This window comes from Carlito syrichta, unplaced genomic scaffold (genome assembly GCF_000164805.1).
Source record: "Carlito syrichta isolate Samal-C Ts95f unplaced genomic scaffold, Tarsius_syrichta-2.0.1 Scaffold315563, whole genome shotgun sequence".
In the NCBI taxonomy this organism is placed as follows: domain Eukaryota; kingdom Metazoa; phylum Chordata; class Mammalia; order Primates; family Tarsiidae; genus Carlito; species Carlito syrichta.
In genome coordinates, this window is record NW_007259659.1 from 71,097 (window position 1) to 98,407 (window position 27,311).

At 38.7% G+C, this 27,311-nt stretch overlaps 1 protein-coding gene and 1 pseudogene across 4 annotated transcripts in view; one reads left to right on the plus strand and one right to left on the minus strand.

Moving 5' to 3' along the window:
- The window catches only part of CHIC1 (cysteine rich hydrophobic domain 1), a 99,561-nt gene that overhangs the window by 49,578 nt on the left and 22,672 nt on the right, over positions 1-27,311 (plus strand). The window lies entirely within an intron of this gene.
- Positions 11,590-12,333, minus strand: LOC103275595 (annotated as a pseudogene).

The following is a 27,311-nucleotide window of genomic DNA, read 5'->3' on the forward strand; positions in this document are numbered from 1 at the left end:
TGGTGCTGGGAAGATGGTGGCATAGCTAGTTGGACTGCACAAGTCCTTGTGTGTGTCAGTTAATCTGTAGGCAATTCTGCATGTGTGTCTGTGTGTAAGTGGGTGTGTGAGGGGCTGACTGAGTGGGGACTCGAGGAGAAGTAGCCAGGATTCTTGAGTAGCCAATGAAGCCGGCAGTGCCGCAGCTGCTCTGCTTGGACTCTAGTGCTTCCCAGAACACAGAAGCTGAGCACCATTTTCTAAAATCAGCAGAGCTTTTCCCAGCAAGAAGCCATCAGAGCAATTGCTGCTGCCACCACTGCAGTGCCAGATCAGATGCTGGCAGCAAGGGCTCCAGAGGGAGTGCTGGGAGGGAGCCAGAGGCAGAACACTGAGGAAGCAGTGAGTCACCCTGAGCCTAGACTTGCTGCCACCACCTCCAGCACCAGGCTGGGCTGCAGGGCCCTGCCACTGGAACTTGAGAGCCATAGACTGTGGTACTTGCTGGGGAGGGTGCTTTCTCTCCCGACCCCATTTCTGGCAGGAACAGCAACCTGTATAAAAACTGAATGGTCACTCAAAAGCTTGGGCAGAGAAGTGTTTCAAGGTGGCCTCTGTGGAACAGTAGACCTGCATCTTGAGACCAGGGAATGATCTCTGCCTTGCATGGAGGCTGCTCCTTGTGACCTCAGAGAGCATTGCTCTCAGGGTACAAGCCCTGGTGGGTAATAACAGATGCAGAGCCTCAGACAATCTACCCCCACCACCCTGAGCTGGCTGCTGGAAAGTAGATGCATACAGTGGGTCTAACCAAGAAGGAGGCTCGTGAGTGCCTAACTGATCCCCCTCACCCCTAGCAACAAGTGAAAGGGATTGGGAAGACAGGGCAGAGGCCAGAAGCCCTTTCCCCCACTGTGAACTGAATGCCCTGGAAGCTGTGACCACACTGGGAGAGGAAGGAAGGGAGAGCCTGAGAGACTCTGAGTCAAGTTGTCCCATCCCTTCACCTTCCCATGGGCGTGCACTGGCTATCAATCACAGGCTGAAGAGGGTGAAGATTCTAGCATCTTAAGTTTCAGAAGCCAAGAGGAAACCTGCAATAATAGACCTGCAGTTGCAGAACCCTCCATAAGACAGAGCCTGCCCCTCTCAAAGAGATATACTAAAGCTGAGAACTCTTTATCAGTGGGTTTTTTTGGTTTTGATTTGTTTGTTTGTCTTGTTTGTTTGCAGTGTTTGGTTGTTGGTTGGTTTTCTCTTTTCTTTGCTCCTTCTAGTTCTCTCTCTTTGTTCTTTCTATGTGGTTTTGGCTTTTTGTTTGTTTGTTTGTTTTGTTTTTGTTGGTTGATTGGTTTTTTCTTTTTTCTCTCCTTCTTCCCTCTCTTTTCCCTTTTATTTCCTGTCTTGGACTCGGGGGTTACGCAAGCATACCTGCTATAAAATCACATTGTGTGAAGATGTAGAGCAAGTCCCAGCTAGACCATTCACCAAATAGCAAGCATTATGAACCACCAGTAGGTTCTGAATCCTTGTGGCCCCTCCCTCACCCCTTAGTAAGTGCTCAAAATTGTAAAGACATATCACAACACCCCACCCCGACCCTATTTTATAATTGAACAAACCTGGAGCTCTGGCTAAGGGGAGGAAAAACGGTAGAACAAATAGCAGAAGTGATTGCTTCCCCATTTCCCACTGAGCAATGGAATTAAAGAGAAAGGTAAGATAACTGCTACAAATGAAGAAAAGCCAACAAAAAATAACTGGAAACCTCCAGAGTCCCAGAAAAGTGTCAGTGCCTGAAAGAACAGTTACTGGGGCACATAAAATGACTGTCTTTGAGAACGAGAGATCATTGAATAGAATAAGTAAAAACCAAGAAATGCAAGGGCTAAAACTAAATGAAATTGCAATGAATTTGGACAGATTCAAGAAAGTGTATTTAGAAAAAGCAAAAATAAAGAACTCCATCTGAGAAATAAATAACAAACTGACAGGCATGGGAAGCCAAGTGGACCAAGCAGAAGAAAGAATCTCAGAGCTGGAAGGCCAAAATATGTAGTTAAGCCAATCTATTAAAAATATAGAAAGAAAACTTAAGAAGAAAGCAGAAACTCTCCAAGACATGTGTGATTTTATCAAGAAACCAAACCTACACCTGATCAGCATACCTGAAGTAGAAAAAGAAATGGAAAATACCTTGGAACAAAAATTCCATGAGACCATTCAAGACAAATTTTCTCCTCTGGCCAGATAGACAACTATATAAGTACAAGAGGTTCAGAGAACCCCTGCAAGACCTCTTATGAGAAGACCAACACCTAGACACATAGTGATCTGCCTACACAAAGTAGGTATAAAAGAAAAAATCCTAACAGCAACAAGGGGAAAAGGTCACACTACCTACCAGGGGAGACCAATCAGAATTGCTGTAGACTTATCTGTAGAAACAGTACACACCAGAAGGGATTGGACCCCAACCTTTAATGTTCTCAAGGATAAACAATTTCAATCAAGAATTTCCTACCCAGCCAAGCTTAGCTTCATCAGTGATAGAGAATTAAAATCCTTCCGAGACATCCAATCCCTAAGAGAATATACTGCCTCCAGACCAGCTCTACAGGGGACACTTAGAAAGGTGCTGTACACAGAAGAAAAAATAAAATAAAGACCATATACTTCACAAGATCACAAACACAGAAACAGTAGAACATATCACACACATAAAAACAAAAGCACACATATGTATTAACACAGAAGCTAAACAAAACAGATTTATAGGAGCATTATGACAGGGACAAACTCTCACATTTCAATAACCAGCCTGAACATGAATGGACTAAATGCACCACTGAAAAGTCATAGAATGGCAAACTGGATTTTTTAAAAATGACCTAACATTTTGCTGCCTCCAAGAAACACATCTCACCACAAAGGACATTCACAGACTTAAAGTTAGAGGATAGAAAACAAATTTTTAGACAAATGAATTACAAAAGAATGCAGGAGTCATGATCTTTATCAGACAAAGCAGCCTTTAAGCTATCAAAAATTTAAAAACACACAGAGGGGCACTACATAATGATAAAAGGTTCAATCCATCAACAAGAAAAATCCACCCTAAACGTATATGCACCCAACACAGGAGCACCAGCATTTATAAAGCAGCTACTAAGTAAATGAAAAAAGGACATTGACTCTAAGACTGTCATAACTGGGGACTTAAATACCCTAATAACATCCCTAGATAGATCACCAAGGCAAAAAATCAACAAAATAGATCCAGAACCTCAACTTGACGCCTGACCAAATAAACTTAATAGATACCTACAGGCCATTGCTTTACTAGACTCTGGTGTGGCCATGTGCTCTTTGAGCTATGGCCACCTCCAGGTTTTGTAAGCTTTGGCCCCCTCTCCTACCTTGGAGAGGTGAATCTCCTCTCTTTCTCTCTAATTTACTTTCTAGCCATTGTTTTGCTAAGCTGTGGTCTGCCCATGTGTTCTTTGAACTATGGCCAGGCTATGTTTTCCTAAGCATTGGTCCCCTCCCCTTGGGAAGGTGAATCTCCTTTCTCTTCCTAATTTGCTTTCTAAATAAACTATATTTTCTAATCTTAAAAAAAAAGTAAATACCTACAGAATATTCCACCCAACAGCCACAGAATATACATTCTACTCATCACCACATGGAACATACTCCAAGATCAACTACATCCTCAGCCATTGACCAAACATTAGCAAATTTCATAAGATTGAAATACTGCCATGTACTTTCTCAGACCACAATGGAATAAAAATAAATATCAACACCAACAAAATTCCCCCAAAACCCACAAAGACATGGAAACGAAGCAGCATGGTGCTGAATGATTCCTGAGTCAACACAGAAATTAAAAGAATCCTGGAAAATAAAAATAAAGAAACATCTTACCAAAACCTCTGGAATGCCATGAAATCAGTACTGAGAGGTGAATTCTTATCTCTGTGAGCACACATCAAGAAAATGGAAAGATCACAAATTAACAGTCTAACAAATCACCTAAGGGAGCTGGAAAAACAAGATCACCAAAACCCTAACTTCAGCAGAAGAATCCAGATCACAAAAGCAAAAGCCCAGATGCAGGATATAGAATACAAAAATACCATAGAAAAAAATCAGTGAAACACAAAGCTGGCTCTTTTAAAGGATAAACAAGATTGAGTGGCCCCTAGCCAAATTGACCAAGCAAAAGCAAAAGCCCAAATACAATCAGAAATGCAAAAGATCAAGTCAGAACTGACCCCAAAGAAATACAAAAGATTATCAGTTTACTTTGCACACCTGTATGGAAACAAACTTGAAAATCTAAATGAAATGAAGGACTTTCTGGCATTGCACAACCTCCCAAGGTTGAAACAAGAAGAAATTCAGACCCTATATAGACCAATAACTAACCAGGAAATTGGCTCCATCATAAGAAAACTACCTACAAAGAAAAAACTTCGGGACCAGATGACTTTCCAGTGGAATTCTACAAAACACACAAGGAAGAACTGATACCAATTCTGTTGAAAGTATTCCAGACAATCAAGAAAGATGGAACATTCCCCAAATCATTTTATAAAGTTATCACATTGATACTCATACTGGGTAAAGACCCAACAAAGAAAAAGAACTACAGGCTGATTTCCCTAATGAACATAGATGCAAAAATTCTAAACAAGATTCTAACAAGTCTCTTGTGTTCTTATATCGATATCTGTGTATTTTGTGTAACAGTTGCTTTTTCCAGTTTTTTCCTAATTTTCTTTTGTAGGGGAGGACTTTCCCTGAAGATGTTTTTGTGCTGCTGGTTGGGTCACTTTGACTTTGATATTTGGGAGCATACAGTAGTCTAGTCTCCATGATTAATTTAGCTGTAAGCAGCATCAGTGGTGTCAGGTTTCCTGAGTGGCTTAGGATGTGGTTGTTAGTGGAGGCTGTGGTGAAGTTGAAATTTTGCTGGAGATGAGGATGCCAAGTGAACCTTTTCAGTCCTGAATGCTAGCAGCAGTGGGCCAAGCATACCTGTCCTTGAGCCCCAGGGTGGCATATGCTGGCATCAGTGTTCACGAGTCGAGGCAGGCTGATTCTTGGGCCTTCAGCAAGCATGCTGTAGTGCTGGTAGTGACAATGGTGGGCTGGGGATGTGGAAAAGATCTCAGGCCCCTGGGCAGTGGGCATGACAAGGATGATGACAGTAGCAGTGGCAGGACAGTCCTCTGATTCCCAAGCAGTCAGTACTGGTGTTGGTGGGGCCTGCGTCAGGCTAGGAAGATAAGCTCCTAGACCTGCAGGTGGCATGTACAGTTGGGTACCAGTTATGGTGCTAGTGCCAGATTGGGTGGCCCTGACTTCAGCTCCCTAAAATGTTTTCAGGTGCCAATGGTGGTGGACTGGGCTGGGTGGTTCCCAGATACTTGGATGATGGTCTTGGGCACTTGCAGGCAGCAGGGCTAGGCTGGACATACCTGTTCACAGGTTCCCCGGTAGTACTTGCGGGTGCTGACTCTGGTAGGCAGGGACAGGATAATATCCAGGTCTCTTGTGGAATGTGTGGATTGGGACAGCAATGGTTGCCCTGGGGCCCTGCTACTGTGGAGTACAGGGTTGTTTTCCATGTAAGCAACTGTATGCAGGTGGCTGGGGAGCATGCATTTTGCTTTTGCTTTTTGCCCTGGCAGTGGCAGCCTGCAGATGCAGCTGCAGGTTGGGGGATTTTTCCTCTGGGTATGTGAAAACGTGTGGCAGGTTTGCCGCTATCGGCAGCAGAGTCTTTGCCAATGGTTCAGGCTTCAGTCCTGGTGGCAGTAGCCAGTAGCAATGGTAGCTGCAGGTATGGAATGTCAGTAAAGCTCTAAGGATGGGGAGAGATGCTGGGGCCATTGGACCCCTGGAGAGGATGCAATCTAGTGGAGCCTAGGCTCTCAGTATGGTACCTTGCTGATAGCTGGTACCATTAGGGCTTGGGGGATGTGTGCAACCCAGCGTGAACTCCCTCTCGGAAACAATGTTTTCTTATGGTTTCCAGGCAGGCCCTGTGTCTTGAGGCCCACAAGGGTCTTGAGGGTCTAGAGGGCTCTCCCATGCTGTAATTACAGCAGTCTGCAGTGGGACTGTGGATCACTGGGGGTATCTCACTTATTCCTCACATTGGGGAGCCTCTTCCAGCTTATTCTAGCTGAGCAGGCTGTCTCACTTTCCTCCCCTCCCTTGCTCTAAATATTTTATGTCACTTCTCTGTTAAATATAGTATTCTTTCTGTAATAATCTATTGAATGTGTGATTATCTACTCATATTTTTGTTTTCTTTGTTGGGGGATGAGTACCAATTGCCACTAGTCAGCTATCTTGAAACCCCTCTATTCAGTGTTTTTAGTTTTTATTTTAAGTGTTGAATTTTCCTTTTTTAAAAAATGTGAATGACCTTATTGATGTATGGTTGACGTCTAAATAACTATATATCGTAGTCTGTTCAGGTTGCTATAACAAAACACCATAAACTGGGTAGCTTATAAACAACACAAATTTATTTTTCACAGTTCAGTGCCATGATTAAAGCATTGTCAAAGTTGATGTCTGGTGAGGACCTACTCTCGAGTTTGTAGGTAGAGCCTACTCGTTGTGTCCTCACATGGTAGAAGAGGCTAGCTAGCTCTCTGTGGGGGTTTCTTTTATAACTAATCCCATGATCTAACTATCTTACAATAGCCCCACTTCCTAATATCACCACTTTATTATTTTATTCATATTCAACATATGAATTTGAGGAGGGACATAAACCTAGAGTCAATTTCAGTGTATATATTTATTGTATACATCTTAGTGGGTTGGGGATAAATATATACCCTGGAAACTATCACCACCATCAAAGCAACAAACTTATCCATCACCTCCCAAAGTTTCTTCCTACTACCATTATTATTATTGAATTTTTATTGTAAGAATACTTCATATAAGAACTACCCCTTTAGCAGTTTTAAGTATACACTACAGTATGATTAGCTACCAGGCACCATATTGCATAGTAGATCCCCAGAATTTATTTCTCCTTCATAACTGCTTTATACTCTTTAATAATTAATTACTTATATCCCTCTCCCCTCAACCCTAGTAACCACATTCTACTCTATGTTTCTGAGTTTGGCTATTTTAGATTCCACTTATAAGTGATATATATTATTTGTCTTCATATGTCTGGATTACTTCACTTAACATACTATTCTATAGGTCTCTGCATGTTATCGTGAATGGCATATTTTTCTATGTTTTGCCTACTGAATTATATACTATTGTCTGTATATATCACAATTTCTCTATCCTTTCATCTGTCAATGGACATTTGTTTCTGTATCTTGGCTATAGGTGCAGTGAACATGTGAGTACAGATATATCTTAAAGATCCTGATTTAAATTCCTTTGATTATATACTGAGAAGGATTGTTGGATCTGGTAGTAGATTTATTTTTAATTTTTGGGAAACTTCCATACTGTACGATCAGATGCTGCTATGTGTTTTATGTACCACCAACAGAGTATGTGTTCTCTTTTCTCTATGTAATCACCAATACTTCTTGCTTTTTAATGTCTTTTTATTGTTTTTTTAATAATAGGCATCCTAGCAGGTGTCAAGTGATATCCTTTTCATAGATCATTTGGGCATTTGTGTGTCTTCTTTGGAAAAATATCTATTCAGGTCCTTTGTTCATTTTTTTAATTGGGATTTCTTTCTGTTCCCTTGTATGAGCTTCTTATATATTTTGGCTGTTAACCTCATATCAGATATATGGCTTACAAATATATTCTCAGATTCTGTAAGTTGCCTTTACATTTTGTTGATTGTCTCCTTGGCTGTGCAGAAGCTTTTTAGTTTGATGTTGTCTGACTTATTTTTGTTTTTGTTGCCTGTGCTTTTGTTGTCACATTTTTAAAAATCACTGTCAGCCGGGTTCGGTGCTCAGCCTGTAATCCCGCACCTTTGGGAGGCTGAGGTGAGTGGATTGCCTGAGCCCGCGGGTTCAAGACCCGCCTGGGCAGCGAGACCTCATCTCTACGATAAATCAAAAAATCAGCCAGGTGTGGTAGCGCATGCCTGTAATTCCGGCTACTCAGAAGGCTGAGGCGGAAGGATCACCCGGAGCCCAGCAGGTTGAGGCTGCGGTGGCTGGGAGCGGCCACTGCACTCCAGTCTGGGCGACAGAGTGAGACTCCAACTCAAAAAAAAAAAAAAATCACTGTCAAGAGCAATGCTAATGAGCTTATTCCCTATGTTTTCTTCTAGGAGTTTTACATTTGCAAGTCTTATTATGTTTAAGTCTTTAATTCATTCTGAGTTAATCTTTGTGTGTTATAAATTAAGGTTCCAGTTTTATTCTTTTGCAAGTAGATATCCAGTTTCCTAACAGTATTAATTGAAGATATTATAATTTTTCCATTGTATATACTTGGCCACCTTTTTGAAAATTACTTGACCATCTATGCTTGGATTTATTTCTGAGCTCTCTGTACTGTTTTGTCTATTTGCTTGTTTTTATTCCAGTACCATTATACTTTATTATTACAGCTTTAAAATATAGATTGAAATCAGGAAGAGTTGGGCTTCCTGCTTTGTTCTTCATTTTCAGGATTCCTTTGGCTGTCTGGTGTCTTTTGTGGTTCCATGTGAATTTTAGAGGGTTTTTTTTTTTCTATTTCTGTTTAAAATGCCTTTGAAATTTCCATAGAAATTGCATTAAATCTATAGATTGCTTTGAATAGGATGAATATTTTAACATTATAAATTCTTCCAGCATGAATGGGATATTTTATTTTTACATTTATTTGTGTCTTCAGTTTCTATCTTCAATGTTTTATACTTTTCGGTATTACAGATCTTTCACTTCCTTGGTTAAGTTTATGCTTAATTTTTTTTTTGGTAGCTATTATAAATTGAATTGTTTTCTGAATTCCTCTTTTGGATAGTTTGTGTGTACTGAGTAGAAACACAACTTATTTTTGTATGTTGATTTTGTATTCTGACTCTTTATTGAATCTGTTTATCAGTGCTAACAATTTTTGGTGGAGTGTTTAGGGTTTTTTATATATAAGATCATTACATCAGCAAACAGAGACAATTTCGCCTTTACCTTTCTGATTTTGTTGCCTTTATTTCTGTTTGCTGCCTAATTGCACTGTCTAGGTATTCCAGTACTAGATTGAATAGAAGTGGCAAGAGTGGGTATCATTGTCTTATTCCTCAGCTTTTCACCATTGCATATGTTAGCTGTGGGCTTGACATATATAACCTTTATTATATTGAGGATTTTTTTTAGTAATTTATTGAGAGTTTTTATCATGAAAAGTTATTAAATTTTGTTAATGTTGTTTCTGTGTGTATTGAGATGATAATATGATTTTTATCCTTCATTCTGCTAATATGGTATATTACAGGCCAATAGAGTGTGTTGAACCATTCTTGCATTCCAGAGATATATCCCACTCAACAGTGGTGATTCTTTCAGTGTGCTGTTAAATTTGATTTGCTAGCATTGTGTTCAAGATTTTTGCATCTATGTGCATCAGGGATATTGGCCTGTAATTTTCTTGTGTCCTTGCCTGTTTGAATATCAGGGTAATGCAGGCCTTATAGAATTGGAATTTTTCCTTCCTATTCAATTTTTTTTTAAGTTTGAGAAGGACTAACATTCTTTTTCAGTGCTTTGTAAAATTCACCCATGAAACCATCTGATACTGTGCTATTCTTTGGTGAGAGATGTTTGATTACTGATCCAATCTTCTTACTCCATTTTGTTCTATTCATATTTTGTATTTATTCATGGTTCAGTTTTTGTATGTTTCTTGATGTAATTCTCTAGGAATTTATTTATTCTAGGCTATGCAATTTGTTGCCATAAAATTGCTCATGATCGTGTCTTATGATCCTTTGTATTTCTGGGTTATCAGTTGTAATATCTCATCCTTCATTTCTGATTTTATTTATTTGATTCTTCTCTTTTTTCTTGGTTAATCTAGAAAAAGATTTGTTAATTTTCTTAAATTATTTTTTCTATTTTCTCTTTCATTTATTTCTCCTCCAATCTCTATTTTGTCCTTAATTCTCCTAACTTTGGGCTTACTTTGTTCTTTTCTTACTAGTTACTTGAGGTATAAAATTAAGTTGTTTTTATTTTTTCAAATTTTAGATTCAGGTGTACAAATGCATGTTTGTTACATGGAAATACTGTGTACTGGTGGGGATTGGACTTCAAGTGACCCATTCTTAAAATTGGACCCAATAGGTAATTACTGAATCCTAACTCCCCTCCCCATCTTTCCCTTTTTAGTGTCTCCATTGTCTATTATTTCCATTTTTTGGTTATGTAGCTCCCATGTGTAAGTGAGAACATGCAGTGTTTGTTTTTCTGTTTCTGAGTTCACTTAGGAAAATATTCTCTAGCTCCATTCTTGTTGCTACATAGAACATGATTTCATTATTTTTTATTTTCATTATTTTTTATTTTCATTATTTTTATGTCTGCATAATATTCCATAGTGTATGTGTACCACATTTTTTATCCATCCAATTGTTAATTGGTACTTAGGTTGGATTTATGATTTTGCTATTGTGAATAGTGCTATAATGAACATACAAGTACAGGCATTTTTTAATGTACTATTTCCTTTCCTTTGAGTACATACTTAATAATGGATTACTGGGTTGAATGGCAGTTATATTTTTTGCTCTTTGAGAAATTGCCACACTATTTTCAGAGGTTGAACTAGTTTAGAATCCCACCAGCAGTGAATAAGTGTTTCTTTTTCTCTGCATTTGCACCAGCATCTACTGTTCTTTGACTTTTTAATAATAGCCATTCAGACTGGTGTAAGATGAGATCTCATTGTGGTTTTATTTTTTTTTTATCCACAGAAACTTAAACTTTATTATCACTTGCCTTAGTTAGAAGATAACCATAAAAACAACAATAAAAAATAAAACAATGTTACATCAATTTCAGTTGAAAGCTACAAGCCTGCTTTTCTATAAAAGAAAAATTGAAGTTAAGCTAATTTTTCATCTTTTAATCAACCCTCAAAGATAAATATATTTTACAACAAAACCCAGTACATACCCTTGTCAATATATACATTTGAAACAAGTTTTATAAAACAATACACTGATATTTTCTAGTCTGTGATTCTTTCATTTTTTAAATGCTGGTTGTATCTCACAAACTGGTTTCAAGATGAATATATCATACATGCAACAAAAATACCCTGGGTTAGAGGCTGACAAAACACCATCACCAACTGAGACTTTGCCTTGCCTCACCAGGACTGAAGAGAATAATGTTCTCGTTATATCACTCAATGCCAAACCCACGTTCATGAGGCACTCATGTCACAAGCTGGGAGAGAGCCTGGCCATGACTGAGGTTAGACACCCAGTCTTCCGAGAACATGTCTTCCATGCATGGTCAGCCCTGACAGCGGTGACCTGCAGGTAATGACTCTCACCAAGTGTGATCAGGACACCTTTACGTAGATCGAATCTCATATACATAGCATTCCTTCAAATCTTCTTTGAAAAAGCATCAACCATGCAGCTACCACACTCTCCTACCCAACCATGGACCTGTTTCTTCCTCGCAGGCGCACCTCCTCTAGCGTTTTTAGCAGTGGCCTGGCCTTCTTGGAGGAGGTGGAGTAGCTCTCCAGAAAGGCTGAAAACACCACTTTGGTGTTGGGATGGGTGCTGAGGAAGGCCTTCTCCAGGACATAGAGGTCCACGCCCTTATCCTCCGGCAATGCTGAAATGAAGCTCAGCCCGAAAGCTGTGCCAGCGGGGGCTTCAGAATCATGTTGGAGGTGGTGAGGTCGCGGTAGTGAGCTCTTCATCGTGCATTTGAGCCAAAACCTGCCCAACTGTTTTGCTAAGCTGGAGAGACTGGGGTTTTTTTAGTCTCCAAGGTGGACTAAATGTAATCTCCAACAGTCACCGGAGCCTTCGATTTCTTCCATATATAAACAGTTGGAAGCATAGTCCACAAAAAGACAACGGAGGCAGATATTCCCGCGCGGCGGCAGCAGAGCACCGTAGAGATGGGCCTCTTGCACTGTCCACCGCGAGCGGAGCCGCGCCTCCAGCGCCGGATGTCGGTAGCCCTTGGGGAATCGGTGCTTCAACACCGCCGCGCGGCCCTGAAAGCGGCCGCGGAACACGCGAGCCTCGGCGCCCTGCTTCACCAGCTCCAGGCCGCTCAAAAAGCGGCTGCTCCGCTTCCGGGCCACGGCCAGCGGCTCAGTCTCCGGGGCGGGCTCCTCAGCACCCTCGGCCGCAGCAGCACAGGCCGCCGCCATGACTACGGTCGGAACGGCCGCTCGGAGCCAATCTGCTCTCTCCTGAAACTGTCGCGATGCTTCCTCATTGTGGTTTTAATTTGCACTTCTCTGGTTAGTGATGTTGAGCATTTTTTCATATGTTTGTTGGCCGCTTGTGTGACTACTTTCGAGTAGTGTCTGTTCATGTTGTTTACCTACTTTTTGATGGGGATGTTTTATTCGTGTTGAATTGTTTGAGAGAGCAAATCTTGGATTGGGTGCCTTTTCTCTATCTTGAAAATCCAGACCTATTGCTGGGCCTCCTGTTTCTTTTTCCTAGGGCAGTGCCCAACATGTTCAAGGTTGTATATCTTCTCCCAATCCAGTAGAATCAAACCAGCTGTTAAGATATGCGCCTGCTATTGAGATTCATGTACTGTTTGTGGGAGTTCAGACAGGCTGCATTTAGGGATATGTGGGGCACCATCCACAGGGTGGTTGTGTGGTGCATGCAGTATGTGGGGCTCACGTTGGCTAATTAAGGGGTCCTTTGGCAAGTCTTATTCCATATTTCTTGGGTTAACCTTGTTGTAGAGTTTACAGGCAGTTTAGAAAGATCTACAGCCACTGTTTGGAACCACACACTGGTTGCTGTACTCTCCCCTTCTTTCTGCTTCTGTCCCCTGGCAACTTAGCCATGTACATCTCCTCAGTGTTCAAGGTGGGCAGAAAGAGAAGTGGGCCCTCTGGGCAGTGTCTCACAAGGCTAAGGAAGTTAGCTGTTCACTTCATTCTAGTTTTTATCCATGGAAGAAACTATAGGTTGGCAGGAGTGGTCTCTTGGCATTGAGCTGTGCCATCGTGGCAGAGAGATGACATAAGTAAATTGAAACTACATTTTTTACCCTCTTTAATGTATTCACTCAGATTTTTTGCTCCACTGCAATGCTGGAACCTCATCTAGACTCTGATTCCCACAAAGTTATGCTCATCTGTGGGTATTTGCCAAAATCGGTGCTTTTATAGAGGGATTAGAGCTGGAACCTCTTATTCCACTATATTGCTGATGTCTCTCTTTAGCTTTTCAAATAATTGTTTTGTATCAGTTTAGATGATCATGTGTGTTTTTAATTCATTCTGTTAATGTAATGAATCATATTTATTGACTTTTATATGATGAATCATCCTTACATTGCAAGAATACATCCTACTTCGTCACAGAATATAATGCTTTTATTATGCTGATTTTGATGTGCTGGTACTTTGTTGAGCATTCTTGCATCAGTGTTGATAAAATATATTAGATTTATTTTTCTTTCTTTGTAGTGTGTGTGTGTGTGTCTGTGTGTGTGTCTGTGTGTGTGTGTGTTTTGTTTTGTTTTGTTTTTTGAGTTGGAGTCTCACTCTGTCACCCAGACTTGAGTGCAGTGGCACTCTCCCGGCCACCGCAGCCTCGACCTGCTGGGCTCCGGTGATCCTTCCGCCTCAGCCTTCCAAGTAGCTGGAACTACAGGCGCGCGCTACCATACCCGGCTAATTTTTTATTTGTTGTAGAGACAAGGTCTCGCCCAGGTGGATCTCGAACCTGCGGGCTCAGGCAATCCACTCACCTTGTCCTCCCAAAGTGCTGGGATTACAGGCTGAACCTATAGTGGGTTTTAATGGCTTTGTTTTATGGGTAATTTTGGCTTCGTGTTATCATTCACAGAAGTGTTTTTTTCTTTTCGATTTTGGAAGAGTTAAAGAAGGACTCGTGTTCATTCTTCTTTAAATGTTGGGACTAATTCACAAATGAAATCATACGGCTCAAATATTTCCTTTGTAGGGATATTTTTGATTTCTGATTAAATCTTTTACTAGTTAATGGTATATTGACATTTTCTATTTATTCCTGATTCAGCCTTAATAGTTTTTGTATTTCTAAGAATTGGTCCATTTTTTTCTAGGATATGAAGTTTGTTTGCCCATATATCTACTTTTACCAGATAAGTTTATTTATTTTTTTGGCTTTGAGTTACTATCTAGTATCCTTTAGCATTTTTTGTAGAACAGATCTAATGTAATGTACTCCCTTAACTTTTGCTTATCTTAGGGTGTCTTAATTTTTCCCTAATTTTTGAGGCCAGTTTTGCTGCATATAGAATGTTCATTGACAGCCTTTAAAAAAAAATACTTCTCACTGCTTTCTTGGCTCCAAGGTTTCTTCTGAAAAATCAGTTTATAATCTTACTGAAAATCCCTTATGTGTCACTTCTCTCTTGCTGATTTTAAGATTGGTTTTCTTTATCTTTTGATAGTTTGATTATGTCTTGGCATTGGTCATACTTTGGATTTATCATACTTAGACACCACAGAGCTTAGCTTTGTGGATTCGTGTCATTTCTTATATTTTGGGAGCTTTTAGTCATTATTTCTTTTTTATTATTTTTTATTTTAAAGATGTAGGGAACAATTCAGGGTTAGGTATACAAACATTGATTATGCAGGTACCCTTGTTGATGAGGTGTGCCTCTCCCTCCCCTGGTACTTTCCCTCAACTGCCAATCCCCGCTCCCCCCATTAGCCATTATTTCTTCAAATAAAGTCTCTACTACTTTATCTCTTCTTCAAAGCTCATAATACAATAATCCCACAAGTCCCTTAGGCTCTGCTCACTTTTCTTCATTCTTTTTTTTCTTTTCCTCAGACTCTACTATTTCAACTCTCCTATCTTTACAACTTCCCTGATTCTTCTGCCTGCTCAAATCTGCTGCACAGTCCTCCCCCTCTAATGAAATTTTATTTTGGTTCATGTATTTTCACCTCCAGAATTTTGTTTGGTTCCTTTATACATCTTCTGTCCCTTTTTTTATATTCTCATATTGTTTATATATAATTTCCTTGATTTCTTTTAATTCTTTTTCATGTTTTTTCTTAGTTGCTTGAGCATATTTATGAAAGTTGTTTCAAAGTCTCTCTCTTAAACTCAGTGTCTGGCTTTCTTATTAACGTTTTCTGCCAATTTCCTTATTCCTGTAAGTGGGCCATGCTTTTTTGTTTCTTTGTATGCCTCTTCATTTTATTGTTGTTGAAAATTGGACATTTGAAAAACAACCACAGCTACCGGTCTTTGCAGATTGGCTCTTCCTGGGGTAGTCCTTCACAGACTACCTGAGCTTAATCTTAGTATAGGGATTATCTAAAGATGAAAAGTTAATGTCTTCTCGGGTCTTTTCTAAGTATGTATCTTGCCTAGACCTTTGTGTGGCTTTCTCAGTGACTATGTTTCAATGTCTTATTTTCCCAGCAAGTCACCCTTGAGGCCTTAGATGGTCTGATGTATGCCTCTACCAGTAATCTCTGGTAGACATCTGCAGGTCTGTCATCTCCCTGCAACTTTCATGTGCAATGCCTGCTGCTTTTCCCACCTGAGATCCAAGGTAGGTATAATAGACATCAGTTCTTCAGGAAGTCCTCAGACAGGTTAGAACATTGTAAATAAAGTTTGCTCTGTTTTCTCTGGTTCAATATAAAGAACTGGGAATGGGCTACTGCCTTATCCAGACCAAGAGTGCTGCCATACTAGGAGCAGGGGAATTGGGGAAGGGGCAAGGAAAAATGTCCCAAAACTATCCCCCCAATTTTGAAGATGTCTTTTTCTTGATTTAGCATTTGCTTGATTACTATAAACCTTTGCCTGTTTGCCATAGCTCCTACAAAAATTGCTTAGACAGCTTCTGGTAGTTTGGTGCCTCTCTAGAAAAAGCAGAGCTTAAAGCTCTTTAGTGTAAGATTTTTCTGACCTTTTAATTATTTAAACATGTTATGGTCCGAGTAATGCTCAGCTGCTCTTCCTTGATACCAATAAATAAAAGAGACAGGGAACTGGTAGAAAGAGACTTATTTCTGAACTTAAATCCAGGGAGCAAAGCCAGGTTTTTGTCTTCTTTAAAATGGTTCTGCTCCCCCTTTAAGTTTTACAGTCCACTTTTATAAGTTCAGGGTTCTTGGTACCTATACATTGACTATGTGACTAGCTGAGCATTGTATAGAACCTAAGTTACAGCTGCATTTTGTCAATAATGGCATTTTATCGTCCACATTTCCTGGTGCCAGTTTTTTGTCAGTAACAACCAGCAGAAGTATTAATCAAGCTTGCCATAGAGTAAAGGGAGTTTATGGGGCCTAAGACATCATACATTGTTACATGTTATTATATTTGTAAAAGTTATACAAATCACAAGGGTTACCTTGATACTATATTATTCAAACCTGTGACCACTAGGAAATGGGAATTTACGTCTCAGTTAATTGGGCGCAGACTGCAGGGAAGTTAAGTATTCTTTTGAAGTCACTTACTGGGGTGCATAGGAGGAGATAAGGGGAAGTGCACCTTTTGTTAACTCTCAGGAATGTGGGTATGTTTAGGAGCACTCGAATACTTGCCATGCCCTTCGCTAGGGTTTGTGCCAGTATGGACAGACAATAGCAGATCTCCATATCAAATATGATTTTCTTTTGATATTTGAACAGATTTATAATAGCTGTTTTGACATCTTTGCCTGCCAAATCCCATATTTGGTCTTCCTCAAAAGAATTTTCATTTGTCTGCTTCTTTATAAGTCACATTTTCCTGTTTATTTTAGTGTTTAATAATTTTTGTTGAAAATTTGATATTTTAGATGACATATTATAGCAACTCAGTACAGAATGCCCCCTTGCTCTGCTTTTCCAACCAGGAGTTGTTGTTTGTGTATTTGTTTAATTATTTGGTTGGTTGGTTTAGATCAATAAAGTTTATTTCCCCTGCAGGTTGCAGCCTCTGTTGTTACTCATGAAGGCACAGCCTTAGACATGCATACAATTTTTCTGACAACCAGGAATGGCTGTGGCTTTAGCTGAGCTATCGTTTACTTTCTGTATTTCTAAGATCTCCAGGTTAAGCTTATGGCTGATTTGCTTTTATTGGCATTACATTCCGCCTCCCTATTTGTTACTTGCTCTATTATGTATGAAAATGCCTTGGGGTATAAATTGTTTCATAGTTTGATCCAAGTCAGTCTTTTTGGGAAGGGAAAGATTACTCTTCGAGTTATGCTTCACTCCTCCTCTACGAAGAATTTTCACACTGTGGAGCAGGTATTGGCATGGGGTGGAAAATAGGCTTTTTAGCTGAATGTGCCTTACCCTCCCTGTAGAAAAGGAGCTGTTGGTGAAAAGATGGGAACTGCAGCCATTGTCCAATATGAATCTTCTATAGCCATGGGGGTGGGTGGAATATGCCAATATTCACTATCTGTCAAATCTACCCAGAAGTTCTAGGAAGTTAGAGGAGATGGGAGCTTCTACTCAACTGTTAAGCCAACTATAGCAGCTCTTCCATAACCCAAATGTATGCCAGAAAGAAGGATTACACTCTTCATCAGCTGTCCTGCCTGTGTTGAAATTGTGGGTGGGAAAATTGGTTATGCCCAGCTGTCACCATTCACTTGATACAAACCTCTGCAACATGGAACTATAAAAAATGGGATCTGCTTATTTTTATCATCTGCTAAAACCACCCAGAATAGCTGTTTTACTCCAGAAAGCTGGAATATATGGTAACTTCCACTCATCTGCCAAGCTCACTAAAATATTTCTTCCATAAGTTAGATCAGTGGTGATATGGGTATAGTGCCTAGCTCTAATACCAAGGCCTTGTACTGTTCTTACCTATTTTTCATAGATTTTGTTGAACAAATGCTTCTCAATTTGCTGTAAGCCCTTTGATCAGTCCCTGGAAAGATGAAATGATTATCTTTGCTAATACTGATCAGCACAATGGTTGTCTCGCCAAGCAAGAGATTTCCTTAAGATCCTCACAAGGCTATTCTGGAAGTGCCTTTACTTTCCTGGGGTGTCTTTGACTAAAAATAAAATTTATTTTAAGTCAAATTTATTACTTTTAAATTTGTCTTGCTTATGCTTTTTGTATCACATCTAAGAGAATTTTGCCTAATGTAAGATCACAAAGATTTACTCCTGTGGGGTTTTTTAGGTGTTTTAAAATTTTATTTTTTGCAGTTAGGTCTGTAAACCATTTTGAGTTAATTTTTGTGCATGCTGTGAGGTGGGGTGTCCAAGTTAATCAGTTTTCTTGTAGATATCCAATTATCCCAGCACCATTTGTTATAAATGTGATTATTTACCCATTAATTTTCATGATACCTTTGTCAAAAATCAGTTGACTATAAATAAGGCTTTTTTTTTCCTAGGCTCTCATTTCTGTTCCATTTCTCTATATTTCTATCCTTGTGTCAGTACGACAATGACTTACTTACAGTAGGTTTGTAGTAAGTTTTGATATCAGGAAGTATGAGTTCTCCAACTTTGTTCTTTTTCAAGATTGATTTGCCTAGTCTGGATTTCTTGCATTTCCATATGACATTTAAGATCAATTTGACAATTTTTGCAAAAACAAAAAACCAACCGTTTATTGTGAAAGGGATTGCATTTAATCTGTAAACCAATTTGGGGAGTTTTGCCATCTTTCTCAATATTTTTAATAAGAAAATAATAATTATGTGCATTTATGGGTTACAGTACAGTGTTTTGATATATGTACATATGTAGAATGATTAGATTAATATTATTAGCATATTCATCACATCAAATAATTATGTTTGGTCGGGCTCAGTGGCTCAACCTGTAATCCCAGCACTTTGGGAGGCCAAGACGAGTGGACTGTCTGAGCCCACGGGTTCGAGACCCGCCTGGGCAACTTGGCGAGACCTTGTCGCTACAATAAATTTTAAAAAAAAATTAGCCGGGTGTGGTAGCACATGCCTGTAGTTCTGGCTACTTGGAAGGCTGAGGCGGAAGGATCACCAGAGCCCAGCAGGTCAAGGCTGTGGTGTCTGGGAGTGTGCCACTGTACTCCAGTCTAGGCGACAGAATGAGACTCCAACTCAAAAATAAAAAAAATTGTTTTGTTGTGATGAGAACATTTAAAATCTACTCTTAGAAATTTTGAAGTATACAACACATTATTAACTGTAGTCACCATTCTTTGTAATAGATCAATAAGATATATTTATCTTGTTTAACTGAAACATTATACCCTTTGGCCCACATCTCATCTTTTGCCTCCCTCACATCCCTGCCACTGATAACGACTATTCTATTCTCTACTTTTATAAGATTAACTTTTTTAGATTTGGCTTATAAGTGAGTTTATGCAATATTTTTATATCTCTGCCTGGCTTATATCACTTAACATAATGTCCTTCAGGCTCATTTATGTTTTCTCAAATGATATAATTGCTTTCTTTTTAAGGCTGAATAGAATTCCATTGTGTATATGTACCATTTTTTTTATTCATTCATCCATTGGTAGAAACTTAGATTACTCTCTTATCTTGGCTATTGTGAATAATACTGCAAAAAATAAGGAGGTACAGATATCTTTTTGACATACTGATTTCAATTTTGGGAAATATATACCCAGAAGTAGGACTGCTGCATCATATGGTAATTCTACTATTAGTTTTACCAGGAACCTCCATAATGTTTTTCATATGACTGTACTAGTTTACATTTCCACCAACAGTGTAAGTGTATAAGGATTTTATTTTCTCTACATGTTCGACAACACTTGTTACTTTTTGTCTTATTGATAATAGCCATTCCAACAGGTGTGAGGTGATATATCATTGAGATTTTCATTTGCATTGCCCTGATGATTAGTGATGGTGACCACCTTTTCACATACCTGTTGGCCATTTGTATGTGTTCCATTGAAAAATGTTGTATTAGTCCATTTTGTATTGCTATAAAGGAATATTCCTGGGCCTGGGTAATTTACAAGGAAAAGAGGTTTATTTGGCTAATAGTTCTGCAGTCTATACAAGAAGTACAGTGCTGGCATCTGCTTCTGGTGATGTCTCAGGAAGCTTGCAATAATGGCAGAAGGGGAGTCAGCATGTCATATGGTAAGAAAGAAAGCAAGGAAGGAAGGGAGATGACAGGCTTTTTTTAAACAACGAGTTCTCATGCAGACTAACAAGCGAGAATTCACTCATCACTACAAGCCATTCATGATGGATCTGCCTTCATGATCCAAACACCTCCCACTATGCCCCCCTCCAACACTGGGGAATCACATTTCAGCATGAGATTTGGAGGAGACAAATATCTAAACTATGGGAGTGCCAAAAAAATGTGTACGGTTTTTTTTGTTTGTTTGTTTGTTTGAGTTGGAGTCTCACTCTGTCACCCAGGCTGGAGTGCAGTGGCCGCTCCGAACCACCGCAGCCTCAACCTGCTGGGATCCGGCGATCCTTCCACCTCAGCCTTCCGACTAGCTGGAACTACAGGCGCATGTGTGTACATTTTAAGTATGATATTTGTTCAAAAGATGGCATTAATCAAACGAATGCTAGTATCACTATGTGACAGGTAGGACAGTCAAAGAAAATGGCAGAAGCACAGTTGAGTGAATGTCATTCTACACATTGCTACTATAACTCAATTCAACTTCAAAAAATAATACATAGATAACATCTGTTAAAATGTGTTTACATTTTTTGGCACCGCTCTGTATATTAAATGTCTATTCAGGTCCTTCACTTATTTTATTAACTGGGTTGTTGTCTTACTGTTAAGTTGTTTGAGTTCTCTATGTATTTTCAAAATTAACCTCTTATCAGATATGTGGTTTACAAACATTTTTTTCCCAATCAATGGTTTGTCTATTTATAATGTTAATTATTTCCTTTGCTATGCAGAAGCTTTTTAATTTGTTGTAGTCCCATTCATCTATTTCTGTTTTTGTTGCCTGTGTTTTGCCAAGAAATCATTGCCCAGGCCATTGTTGTGGAGATTTTTTTCCTGTTTTCATCTAGCATTTTTGCACTTTCATATCTTATATTTAAGCATTTAATCCTTTTTGAGCTGATTTTTTTTACATAGTATGAGATAAGGGTCCAATTCATTCCTCTGTATGTGGATATCCAGTTTTTCCAACACGATTTTTTTAAAAAAAGAGATTGTCCTTTCCCCGTGTGTGTGTTGTTTGCACCTTTGTCGAATCAATTGACCATAAAATCGTAGGTTTATTCCTGGGCACTCTATCCTGTTCTCTTGGCCAATGTATTTATTTTTGTGAAATAAGACATTGGAATTTTCATAGGGATTATATTGAATCTGTAGATTGCTTTAGGTAACATAGACATTTTAACAATATTAATTCTTCCAATTCATGAACACAGGATATCTTCCCCTTGTGTCGTCTTCAATTTCTATCAATATTATGTTGTAGTTTTCATGATACAGCTCTTTCACATCTTTGGTGAAATGTAATGTTAAGTATTTTTTGTGATGCTATTGTAGGTGGAATTGTTTTCTTAATGTCTTTTTTGGATAATTTGTTTGTAGCATATAGAAACACAACTGATTTGTGTATGTTGATTTTGTATCCTGTAACTTTACTGAAGTTGTTTATTGTTTCTCACAGTTTTTTGGTGGAGCCTTTAGGGTTTTCTTTTTATAGGATCATGTTGTCAGCAAACAATTACATTTTTTCCCAATTTCGTTGCCTTTTATTTCTTTCTTTTGCATAATTGCTCTAGCTAAGACTTCTGGTTTTATGTTGAATGAAAATGGTAACAGTGGGCATCCTTGTCTTGTTCTTGATCTTAGAAAAAAGCTCTCAAGTTTTCACCATTGAGTATGATATTAAGTGTGGGTATGACGCACATGTTCTTTATTTTCTTGGGGAACATTCTTTGCCTGATTTGTTGAGCATTGGTATCATGAAAAGATGTTGACTGTTGTGTCGAATATTGTCAAATGAAGTTTGTGCATCTACTGAAATGATCATATGAGTTTATTCTTCAGACTGTTCATGTGCTATATCACATTCAGTGAATTGTATATATTGAACCGTTCTTTGCATCCCAGGGATAAATCCCTCTTGAACATGGAAAATGCCCTGTTAATGTGTTGGTGAATTTAGTTTACTATTGTGTTTTTGAGGATCTCTGCATCTATTTTAATCAGTCATGTTTGCCTATAATTTTATTGTTTGTAGCGTCCTTATCTAACTTTGGTATCTAGGTGATGCTGGCCTCATAAAATGAATTTGAAAGTTTTTCCTCCTCTTCAGTTATTTGAAAGAGTTTGAAAAGGATTGGTATTTGTTCTTCTTTAAATGTTTGGTAGAACTGAGATACCACCTAACTCCAGTCAGAATGGCCATCATCAATAACTCAAAAAATAACAGATGCTGGGGAGGATATGGCGAAAAAGGAACACTTCTACACTGTTGGTGGGAGTGTAAACGAATACAGCCTCTGTGGAGATCAGTGTGGTGATTCCTAAAAGTTATAAAAGTTGACTAAAAATTGACCTTCCATATGACCCTGCAATCCCCCTACTGGGAATATCCCCAGAAGAACTCAGGTCACTCTATAAAAAAGATACCTGCTCACATATGTTTATTGCAGCATTGTTCACAATAGTAAGAATATGGAACCAACCGTGCTTCCCATCAAAAGAGGACTGGATTAAAAAAAATGTGGTACATATACACAATGGAATATTACGCAGCCCTAAAAAAGAATAAAATCATGAACTTCGGAGCAACCTGGATGGAATTAGAGTTTATAATACTGAGTTATCTCTCACAGAAACAAAGAGCTGAGTATCACATGTTCTCACTCATAAGTGGACCTTGAACAACTATCATATTACTGTAGAAAAGGAATTGAAAGTAGCAGGAAACTGCAGAATGGGGGGTCAGGAACTGGGATTAACAGTAGTCAGTATCTGCCTGGGGAAGGGGGAGGATACCTCATCAGTAAGGGTACCTGCACAGTGAACATTTGTATACCTAATCCTGAATTGTACCCTACAATTTTAAAATAAAAATTAAAAGAGGAAAAAAAGGAACAACTTAATTACTTTCTGTTTTTAACCAATTCAAATATTTTATTAACAAAAAAATGTTTGGTAGAATTCATCTGTGAAGCCTTTTGGTCCTGGATTTTTCTTTGATACAGTACTTTTTATTACTGACTCAATGCCCTTACTCATTAGTCCATTCTCATTTTATGTTTGTTCCTTTGTATTTCTGTAGTTTTAATTGTAATGTCTCCTCTTTTATGTTTTATTTGAGACATCTCTCTTTTTTCTTAATCTTAGATTCATTGACTCTGTTTATCTGTTCAAAAACCTAATCGTTTTTATCTATTATATTGTTTTTCTGATGTCTGTTTCATTTGTTTGTGCTCTAATTTTTGTTGTTTTCTTTTTCTACAAATTTGGGCATAGTTTATTTTTCTTTGTCTAGTTCCTTGAGATGTAAGATTAAGTGTTTATTGGAAATATATTTTTTCTCTTTTTTGATATTGTGGGCTTTTATTGTTATAAACTTCCCTCTTAGAGCTGTTTTTGTTGCATCACATAAGTTTTGGTATGCTGTGTTTTCATTTTCGTTCATCTCAATATATTTTTAACATTCTTTTATTTTCTTCTTCGACACATTGGTTGTTCAGGGCCATATTGTTTAATTTCCACATGTTTGTAAATTTTTCCAAGATTATTCATTTTATCCATTTATTATACTGTTGTTGGAAAATATACTTAGTATGATTTCAATCTTAATTTTTTACAATGTGTTTTATAGCCTAACATATGGTCTATTTTAGAAATTTTCCCATGGGCATTGCCATTTTTATATTAAATCTTCTTATTCATGAACATTTCACTTGTTTAACTCTTTTTATTGAAATTTGATCTTTGTATTACTTTGCTATTCTGGTGTAAAGGCTTTCACAAATATAGTGAATTAGAATATCATCCATATATTATTTCATAGTTGGAAGACTAGCAATAGCATGGCTCAACTGCATTCTCTTAGGTTCTTACAGGGCCAAAATCAAGGTGCTGGAAGGACTGCAATTCCTTTCTGGAGATTCTGGGAAGAAAATTTCTGCCAATCTGATTCAGTTTTTAGCAAAAATCACCTCCTACTTAAACTTTCTATGTAGCCATTTCTATTTTAAAGCCAGCAGTGGTGAGTTAAGTCCTGCTGGTGCTTCCTATTTCTCTATATTTTCACCAGCCAGGAAAAGATCTCTGCTTTTTTAAGGACTCATGTGATTACATGACATTTACCTAAATAATCCAGCATAATCTCCATATTTTAAGGCCATTAGATGAGTAACTTTAATTACATCTGCAGTGTATTTTTTGTAGTATAGCATAACATATTCTCCAGGAGGTGAAGATCACAGGAGCCAGAATTTTACCTACCACAATCTTGTATCCTGCAAACTTGTTGAACTCACTATTAGTCTGTTAGTGTTTTGATATTTCCCTTAAGATTTTCACAAGATTATGCTGTCTGTGTGTGAATAGTTATACTTTTTCCTTCTCAATCTTCTTGCCTTTTACTTCTTATTCTTGTCTGATCGCCCTGGCTACAACTTATGGTATGATGTTGAAAATAAGTGGGAAGAAACATCCTTGTCTTCTTCCTAATCTCAGAAGTAAAACATTTACCATGTTTCCAGTAAGTATGATGACAACTATAGGTTTTTCATAGATTTACTTCATCACATTGAGGAAACTCCATTCTATTCCTAGCTTTTTAGGATTTTCATCATAAATGGATGTTGATATTTTTCCAGTGCTTTTTATAAATCTCTTAAAATAATCATGTGGTTTATCTTCCTTATTCTGTTAATATAATGTGTTACATTGGTTTATTCTTGTATTTCTGGAATAAATGTAACTTCATCATGATTTAATTTGCTAGTATTGTTGAGAATTTTTTGTTTATATTTTTTAAAGTTTAACAGTTTTATATTCAGTGGGATTGGAGGAAAAAAGGTTGTTCTTTAGATACAGTATTTATGTACATAAAGACATTGATGCTGCATCTATACCTACTATTCTTCTTTTTATAATCAGTATTTTTTATTATGATATTGTGGGGTACAATTAAGGGTTAGGTGTACAAACATGTTTTGTTCAAGCACCCTTGTTGATAAGAGGTGTCTCCCCATATTTTTATTTATATTAATGAGGTATATTGATATATACTTTTTGTCTTTTCTTTTTCTTCTGATGTCTTTGGTATCAAAGTAATAGTGTTCTCATACAATGAGTTGGAAAGTGATCCTTCTATTTTCTAGAATAATTTGTGTACAATTAGTATTTTTTTCTTCGTGAAGTGATTGGTACAATTCATCATTGAAGCCATCTGGACCTAGGTTTTTCTTTATGGAAAAATTATTTTTTTACTAATTTAATCTCCTCATGTGTTGTCCATCCAGTTTTGTGTAGAGATATTCTATCAAGTTTAATGGCCCCAAACTATTTTCTCTACCTTTCATTGTTGCTTATGTGACTGACTGTAAAAGTGTTAATTGAATTTATTTATAATTCAGTTACCTTCTATTGTTAACTTACATAGTTGAATAGGTAGAATAGTTTCCTATATTGGTACTTTGTAAATCATTTCAGATATATTCTGGCTTGAAAATCATTTAATTTTAGAGAGTCCTTTTTGCAGGATGTGGTGGCTCACACCTGTAATCCCCGCACTTGGGGAGGCCAAGACGAGAGGATTGCCTGAGCCCACGGGTTCAAGACCAGCCTGGGCAACTTGACGAGACCTCATCTCTACTATAATTCAAAAATTAGTCAGTCATGGTGACACACGCCTATAGTTCTAGCTACTTGGAAGGTTGAGGTGGAAAGAATACCTGAGTCCAGCAGGTCGAGGCTGCGGTGGCCGTGAGCATGCCACTGCATTCCAGCCTGAGTGACAGAGTGAGACTCCAACTCAAAAAAAAAAAGAGACAGAGAGAATCCTTTTTAAAGTTAATAGTGCCTATCAGCAAATTTTTTTACAAAACACCTTATAAAACTCTTCCAATAAGAATTGAAAACGCGGGACGTCCACAAGATGGTGACGGCATAGGTGGATTCGTGAGACTCTCCGAACGTGAGTTCCCAATAATACTCTTACTTTACTTCCCACAGCACCCTGCCCACCACCAGCCGCACAAGTACGAGGCCTGGGGACCTTCGGTCCCACGCAGGGCTAGATATTGTGGCCTCGGGCTGCGGATGCTCCATTATATGTAATTCCCATCTGCTCAGGAGTCCCGGGTCCCAGCTCCCTCCCTGGCTATATCATCACGCCCAGCACCCAGCACCAAACTGCCAGTCACCCAGGGAGTCTCTGGGCGCCAGCCCCTCAGAGATACCGGTCCCATTTCTGCCTGAAGTGCCCTGTGAGGGACCCAGGGCCACCACCTGCCCTTTAGAGCTTTGGTGCTCGGGAGCTCCAGGCACACCCTGGCTGAGGCACTCAGCATGCAACTTCAAGCTTGTGTAAGGGAACAGAACCCCAAGCTTGTGTAAGGTGCTGATCGGAGGCTTCCAGCTCCAGAGGAGGGAACGCCTGACCCTCTCCTCCTCCACCCCAGCCTGCTAGTAACACCCCGGATCCAGCACCCAGGGGTGCAACTGATCCCAGACGAGCATCCCTAAAAGCAAAAGTGGAACTACATCCACTGCCATTCTCCAGGCAGATTTGCATCACCCCGCCCACCTACCAGAGCCTCCACCTCGGTTCCCTCAGTGACGTCATTAAACAGGAGACAAAGCCCCTCCTCTACGCTGAACAGACTGAGACAACTAAGAGACACAGACCTCCCAGGCAGCAGACAAACTGCCTGCAACAAAAACAGAGGGGGACAAGAAGAGAAAAATCAAAACAAATGAAGAAAAATCAAAAGAAGAATATGGGTCTCTCCCAGATTCCTGGGAGGGCAGACACTGAGAAAACTGACTTCAGAAAGCAAACAATGAAGAGCCCCCAGAATGACTGGTCTCAAACTACAAACCTAGGTATCAAGACATTAAGGGAGAGATTAAAAAGAATTGAGACTCAAGAAGAAACTAGAAAGGAGCTGATATCTGAGATAACAGTAATAAAGAACACTGTGAATGAAATAAATAACAAACTGATAAGCATGCTGACA